An 8,544-nucleotide genomic window follows, 5' to 3' on the forward strand; every position below is an offset into this window, starting at 1 on the left:
TGCGGGTAGCACTAACGGTCTAACCCAGGTTTTGATGAATGACAAATAGGTTAAGTTAGTTGTGCTGTTGTCTGACACTTTGATCAAGTGTGCAGGAAAAGTCCAGCTAGGTCGACGGGCTGACCGGATAGCTGGCGAGAAGTCCAAGCGGGTCGACGGGCTGACCGGACGCTTGGCGAGAAGTCCAGCTAGGTCGACGGGCTGACCGGATAGCTGGCGAGAAGTCCAAGCGGGTCGACGGGCTGACCGGACGCTTGGCGAGAAGTCCAGACGGGTCGACGGGCTGACCGGACGTCTGGCAGGTAAGTGAGGTAAGTCACTGGAGGGGAGTGACTGTGAGGACGCGTTCCCGGGAAGGGGACATTAGGCGTCGATCCGGCTTAGATCCATTTCGGATATCTAAGTCGAGATCGTGACTAGATTCCGGTCTCGGAAAGACGGAATCTAAGTCATACTCTTGTTGTTAATTTTTATTACTCAGCGTATCTATAAAAATGTGCTTACAATCTGTGCTGCAGGGTTTTATTTTGCCTCGGACTAACACCGCTTTGCGGTAGGGAACAAGGAGGGTCCCGCGCCGGATAGTTGGCGCGAAGTCCGGCGCTGAGGCAAATTTATCCCAGGACGACGTTGACACTTGGAGCATGCTGGTTGGGAGTGTTACGTCACACTCCAAGCACCCGGAAGGGATCCAGGCGCCCGGAGCAGCATATAAAAGAAGCCCTGTGCAGGAGCTTCAACATATCAGTCTTCTGAGAACTCTGAGTCCAATCACTCTGCTGCTCTGCGCTCCAACAACGTTCACAAAGCTCCGACGACTCACTCCGGCTCTCTTTTTAATTCATTGTTTGTCGGTTAGCTTTGTTTTCTTTCTTTTCATTAGCAATATTTGTACGTAAATTGTAATTATCCGAATTGCTAGTGAATTGCCCAACGAAAGTACTCAAGGAGTACGGGCCTTCGAGTAGGAGTCGTCACAGGCTCCGAACGAAGTAAAAATCAACAGTGTTCATCTCTTTACTTCTTTACTTTTCCGCTGCGTCTTAACTCGAGATTTTCGAATCGATATTCACCCCCTATCGAATCTAACGGTCTTACAAGTGGTATCAGAGCCGGTACCGCTCTGATTTGGTGCAACCACCAATCAGACAGGGGGTGAAATCATTTTTTTTAACAATTCAAAACTGATATTATTATCTTTTTGGAAGATTTTTTCTCTCGTTGCATTTAAAATCTAAATTGGTACAACACCAACTTAGAGTTTCTATTTCTCCCGCACTGCTAATCCAAGACGAAGTCTTGGGATTTTTTTTCCAGTTAATTTAGTGTGTGCAGGATAAGATGTCTCAACAAGAAGGCTTCAGCACAGTACGTCCTCCTCTATTCAACGGGGATGATTTTTCGTACTGGAAGAGGAGAATGGAGGTCTACATGAAGACAGACTACGACCAATGGATGAGCGTCACAAGGGCTTACAAAATTCCAGTAGACAACTCCGGGAACATACTAGACCCTGAAGACTGGACAAATGATGTGAAGAAAAAGGCATCAATTGAAAACAAAGCCATCAATACTCTACACTGCGGACTAACACGAGAAGAACTGAACCGGGTCGGACCGCATCAAAACGCTAAGGAACTTTGGGATAAACTGATCGAGCTGCACGAAGGAACAAGCGACGCAAAGGTAACAAAGAGAGATTTGCTGTTAAATAGAATTTTTAATATAAAAATGCAGGAAGGAGAAACGGCAAGTCAGCTCCACGCGAGGGTCAAAGATATCCTCAACGGTCTCCACGCGATAGGCCACCAAATGGAGAACCGAGACTTAATCAGGTACGCGTTAAATGCTTTTCCGCGAAACAATTTGTGGGCATCAATCGTAGATGCCTACAAAATTTCAAAAAATTTATCTAAATTAAAATTGGACGAACTCTTTTGTGAATTAGAACTTCATGAGCAAACTAACGCCGGGGTCGAGAAAGGTGTAGCTTTATTTGCAGGTTCATCTAAAGAAAAGAAGAACAAGCCCGAATCCGAAGAAGATTCCGATCAAGACTCTGAAGACGAAGAACACCTGGTGAACCTGGTAAGGAAAATGTTCACCAGGAAAAAGAGAAGCTTCAGCAAACAGGATCTTGATCAGTTCGCCAGCCGACTCAAGAAATGTCACATGTTTCGGATGTAACAAAAAGGGGCACTACAAGAACGAATGCCCAAGATTGAAACTTGACAAACCAAAGTCAACAAAGAAGAAAGCCCTCAAAGCAACATGGGACGATTCCTCCTCAGACGAATCGGAAGGAGAAAAGCACCAAAGTCACCTCGCGCTGATGGCTCGCGAAGCTGAAACGGAAGACGAATCAGAGGAATCGGAAGACGGGTCCGAACCCGAATCGAGCCACGAGTCCGTACTCATTTCCAAAGGTTCCAAAGAGGTATACCTAAACTTAAATCGTAAATTCTTTAGAATTATCTCGTGTTTGAATAAAAAATTAGTTAAATTGGAAAATAAAAATAAATCGCTTCTTGAGGAAAATCAAAACCTCAAGGAACAATTAAAAAATTCGAACCCAACTCAAGATCGAACACTTGAGGAGGAGAATTTATCATTAAAAAATGAACTTAATAAGTTAAAGGAAATGTTGGAAAAATTCACAACAAGATCTAAAAATTTAGATTTAATTCTAAATAACCAAAAGACATGCTATAATAAAACCGGACTTGGATATAAGTCAAACTCAAACAAAACCTTTAAATCATTATTAACCCAACACAAAGCAACTAAACAAGCTTGGGTCTCGAAAGCGTGCTTAACCACGCAAGTAGGACTTAATCAATTCTATATAACTAAAGATAAAATACATTATATAAACTTGAATAAATCAGATCAAAAACTAAAATATAAATCTAAATTAAAATCAAAATTCAAAACTCAACAAAATTTAGATTATCACCAAGTTGATTATAACTATAAAAGGAATCGATACAAACCTAAAACCAAAATCTAAATTAATGGCCAATAATTCAGGGGGAGGCTCCAGAATAGCTGGCACCTCCAAAACTAACATACCCGACAGGGTAACCCAAAACAAACTAACCCGACAGGGTAACCCAAAACAAACTAACCCGGCAGGGTAATTAGGATTAGTTAAAAAGAGATCAAGTTTAACTTGAAACATGGTACTGGTGAAATTTTTGGATGATAGTACGTTAGGGAAACTTGGGCATCGCATGTCTATAAAGATATGGTTTCGATCTGGTGCATTTGGCCAAGTGGAACTGACCGAAGCTACCCTTAAACGAATCCTAACCAGTTAGATCAAGATTTAGTACTAAGTTCCGTGGATAGGACTATTCGGAAAACCTCGAAAGGTTGGTTACTTCTAATGATGTCCTTGTGACTCACCAAGCTTAGAAGTTTATCCGAAGAATACCTATTTGTGGAAACCAAAGCTAAGTCTGAATCTAACACAAGTTAAAACAAAACTCTGTAATCAAACTAATTTCATCTCACAAAATCATAGGATTCCTTGATTGATAATATAGATCGGGTGAGATGAATAAAACTTAAATTAATTTCAAAATTTTAATTTTAAAACTTAAATTAATTTCAAAATTTTAATTTTAAAACTTAAATTAATTTCAAAATTTCAATTTTAAAACTTAAATTAATTTCAAAATTTTAATTTTAAAACTTAAATTAATTTCAAAATTTTAATTTTAAAACTAAAATTAACTTCAAAATTTTAATTTTAAAACTTAAATTAATTTCAAAATTTCAATTTTTAAACTTAAATTAATTTCAAAATTTTAATTTTAAAACTTAAATTAATTTCAAATTTTAATTTTAAAACTTAAATTAATTTCAAAATTTCAATTTTAAAACTTAAATTAATTTCAAAATTTCAATTTTAAAACTTAAATTAATTTCAAAATTTTAATTTTAAAACTTAAATTAATTTCAAAATTTTAATTTTAAAACTTAAATTAATTTCAAAATTTAATTTTAAACTTAAAAAATTAACTTCAAAATTTTAAACCTAAATTAATTTCAAAATTTTAAACTCAAATTATTTTCAAAATTCAAAAATTAACTTCAAAATTATTTTTACTTAAATAATGATTGATTAAAAATTGATAAACAAAGACTAACCTCTTACTTAACCTCTAAAGAGTTCAACCAAGGTCAAATTGACCCAACACTATTTGTGAAATCAATAAAAGAAGATATTTTTATAGCTCAAATTTATGTAGATGATATCATCTTTGGTTCAACAAACTCAGAGTTTTTAAACGAATTTACAAACCTAATGGAACACGAATTCGAAATGAGTCTGGTAGGAAAATTAACTTATTTTCTAGGGTTACAAGTCAAACAAACAAATGAAGGAAATTATATTTATCAACAAAAATATACTAAGGAATTACTTAGAAAATTTGGAATGGAAAATACTAAAGAAATAAAAACACCTATGACCGTAAACACAATCCTAGATGATGATCCTAATGGAAAATCAGTAGACTTAAAACATTATCGGAGCGCAATAGGTAGTCTACTTTACCTAACTGCAAGCCGACCTGACATTTTATTTGCAGTTAGTATGTGTGCTCGATACCAAACCTGTGCTAAAGAATCTCATTTGACTCAAGTCAAAAGAATCTTTAGATACCTCAAGGGAACCACAAATGTAGGAATTTGGTATCCTAGGACCAACAACTTTGAATTAATAGGATATTCTGACTCAGATTATGCCGGATGCAAATTAGACCGCAAAAGCACAAGTGGTGGATGCCAACTACTTGGTCCATCCCTTGTCAGCTGGTTTAATAGAAAGCAACACTGTGTTGCACTATCTACAACTGAGTCAGAATACATAGCTATAGGCGAGTGTGTTGCACAAATATTATGGATGATGCATACTCTAAAAGATTTCAACTTAAATATCACAAATGTAAAAGTATTAATTGATAATATAAGTTCGATTAACTTAACCAAGAATCCTGTACATCATTCAAGAACCAAACATATTGAAGTTAGACATCACTTCATCAGGGATCATGTTACTAAAGGTGATATTGAACTCAAGTACATTGAGTCTAAATCAAATTTAGCTGACATTTTTACAAAATCACTCCCTGAGAGTGAATTTAGCAACTTACGACGACAATTAGGGATGTGCTCAATAGACTAGGAAATTTCAAAATACTTTCAAAAATGGTTTTATCAAATTATAGGTTAAACTTATTTGTTTTCAAAACTTTCCATTTTTAGATTTTTCAAAAACAGTTTTGGCCTTAGACTAGTTTTGAATCCTTAGAAAGCATGTACCCATAGGTTTAGTTCTTGAGCATCTCACCAACATCTTAGGTTTACCTTGCTTGTGTTTGATAAACATAAAAAGGGGTGAGATGCATAGGCCAACTGTCTGGACTTAAGATGCTTATTTCAGTGCATCAGCATAAGTCTGGACGTTAAATACAATTCAGATATTAATCAGATTAAAGTTCATCAGTCAAGTCAAACACTGACTGGTTGTAATTAACTTAATCTGACTAACCAAGTGAAAGCTACTATCTTCTGATAGTTAGTTAGTACCTAATTGGTTAGACAGCTGGTTAAAGTTATGTCAGGTTCAGGGGGAGGAATTAATTAAAAATTTTTCCTTTATATAAAATATTTTAAATTTTGTTTGAAAAATGTTCTCTTAAAAATTTCTTAAACCTACTTTTGAAAACTAACTCTTATAAAACTAAGTTGTTTTTAAGAATTGGGTTTTACTTTTTATTGAAAATTGATTTTGAAAATTAGATTTAAATTAGTTTTGAAAATTGTGGAAATTAGATTTTTCAAAACTTAAGTTTACAAACTAAGCTTCTCAAAATCATTTTTCTTAATTTTGAAAATCAAAGTTTAAAAATCAATTTTCAAAATCAACTTGCTTAAAATTGTGAAAATTTTTTAAATCAACTCAAAATTGTTTCTTTTAGATCACAAACTTTTTATCCATTTTTCTTAGTTTTTGAAAACTCAACTTTTCAAGTATTTTAAACAATGGTTTTGAAACTAGTACTTTTGAACTTTAAAATTTTGATTTTTGAAAATTAGATTTAATTATTTTACTCTATCAAAATTAGTTCTACCAAACTCCTTTGAAAACTAAAAGTAAAGTTCAAAATCAATATTTACAAACTGAAATTTGATTTGCAAAAACTCAAGTGTTAAAAATTATGAAAGTTAGATTTTTTCAAACTTAAATCACTGTCAAAACTTAAGTTTTAAATTAAATCGTTTACAAACTTAGTGTTGAAAAATAAATTTTTCAAACTTAGTTTTGGAATTCTGGTTTTTGAAAACTTGTGTTTGAAAATGAAAACTTAGCTAGCTTTCTAAAAGCTAAAAGCAAATGCTTTAAACAAATTTTCAAAAGCTTAAACTCCCCCAAGTCAACTTGACTATTTTTTAACTTGCTGTTAAAAAATTGTACTTTTATCAATATCTTTGAATTTTTTGAACTAAACTTTTTATGCTTGTTTACCCCTGCTTACTTTTTGATGAATGCCAAAGGGGGAAAAGGGTTAGGTGGTTAAGTTAGCTAAACCAATTTGAAAACACAAACTGACTTTAAAACCACACAAATGCATGTTGTTTCGTACATATGCTTTCACTAACTTAACCAGGTTGTCATTCCATCAAAAAGGGGGAGATTGTTGGTGCGGGTAGCACTAACGGTCTAACCCAGGTTTTGATGAATGACAAATAGGTTAAGTTAGTTGTGTTGTTGTCTGACACTTTGATCAAGTGTGCAGGAAAAGTCCAGCTAGGTCGACGGGCTGACCGGATAGCTGGCGAGAAGTCCAAGCGGGTCGACGGGCTGACCGGACGCTTGGCGAGAAGTCCAGCTAGGTCGACGGGCTGACCGGATAGCTGGCGAGAAGTCCAAGCGGGTCGACGGGCTGACCGGACGCTTGGCGAGAAGTCCAGACGGGTCGACGGGCTGACCGGACGTCTGGCAGGTAAGTGAGGTAAGTCACTGGAGGGGAGTGACTGCGAGGACGCGTTCCCGGGAAGGGAACATTAGGCGTCGATCCGGCTTAGATCCATTTCGGATATCTAAGTCGAGATCGTGACTAGATTCCGGTCTCGGAAAGACGGAATCTAAGTCATACTCTTGTTGTTAATTTTTATTACTTAGCGTATCTATAAAAATGTGCTTACAATCTGTGCTGCAAGGTTTTATTTTGCCTCGGACTAACACTGTTTTGCAGGTAGGGAACAGTGAGGGTCCGGGCGCCCGGGATGGTTCTAGGCGCCCGGAAGTCCGGGCGCCTGGAAGGGATCCAGGCGCCCGGAGGCAAGTTTTATCCCCAGGACGACGTTCACACTGGAGTGTTACGTCACACTCCAGGCGCCCGGAAGGGATCCAGGCGCCCGGAGCAGCATATAAAAGAAGCCCCAGGCAGGAGCTTCAACATATCAGTCTTCTGAGAACTCTGAGTCCAATCACTCTGCTGCTCTGCGCTCCAACAACGTTCACAAAGCTCCGACGACTCACTCCGGCTCTCTTTTTAATTCATTGTTTGTCGGTTAGCTTTGTTTTCTTTCTTTTCATTAGCAATATTTGTACGTAAATTGTAATTATCCGAATTGCTAGTGAATTGCCCAACGAAAGTACTCAAGGAGTACGGGCCTTCGAGTAGGAGTCGTCATAGGCTCCGAACGAAGTAAAAATCAACAGTGTTCATCTCTTTACTTCTTTACTTTTCCGCTGCGTCTTAACTTGAGATTTTCGAATCGATATTCACCCCCCCTCTATCGAATCTAACGGTCTTACAGTAATTAGTTTGTAATAGTTTTTACGAGCTTATAGTTGTTGCCCACGGAAAGCGATCAAGGATCGCGGGCCTTCGAGTAGGAGTCGCCTTAGGCTCCGAACGAAGTAAATTCTTTTGTGTCTCTGTGTGCTTGTTTTCTTTATTCCGCTGCGTTTTAACTCTTACGAATTTGATAATCGAACGATTTAGCCACGAGTGCTATTCACCCCCCCCCCCTCTAGCACGTCTCGATCCAACAAGGCCAACTTAGCTAATTCATCTGCTACCTGATTTTCAGACCGAGGGACTTTTTGTATATTTACTTCTTGAAACTGAGACTTCAACTTATCAAATGCCTCGGCATATAACTTGAGCCTATCATTATTAATTTCAAAGTTACATGATAATTGTTGGGCTACTAATTGAGAATCAAAATAGATGAGGACCCGAGCTGCCCCTATATGCCGAGCGGCCTGCAATCCGGCTATCAATGCTTCATATTCTGCTTCATTGTTAGTGGCTCTATAATTCAACCTGATAGAAAGTTAGAGTTTGTCTTCCTTGGAGATATAAGAAGGACACCAATTCCGTTACCTTGTCTGGTTGAGGAGTTATCCACATAGACTTTCCAAGTATTTTCTTCCTCGAGACCTTGAACTTCTATAATGAAATCTGCTAGAGCTTATACCTTGATAGCTGAGCGGAGCTGATACTGTATATCATATTCACT

Source organism: Zingiber officinale, chromosome 4A (genome assembly GCF_018446385.1).
Source record: "Zingiber officinale cultivar Zhangliang chromosome 4A, Zo_v1.1, whole genome shotgun sequence".
Taxonomy (NCBI): Eukaryota; Viridiplantae; Streptophyta; class Magnoliopsida; order Zingiberales; family Zingiberaceae; genus Zingiber; species Zingiber officinale.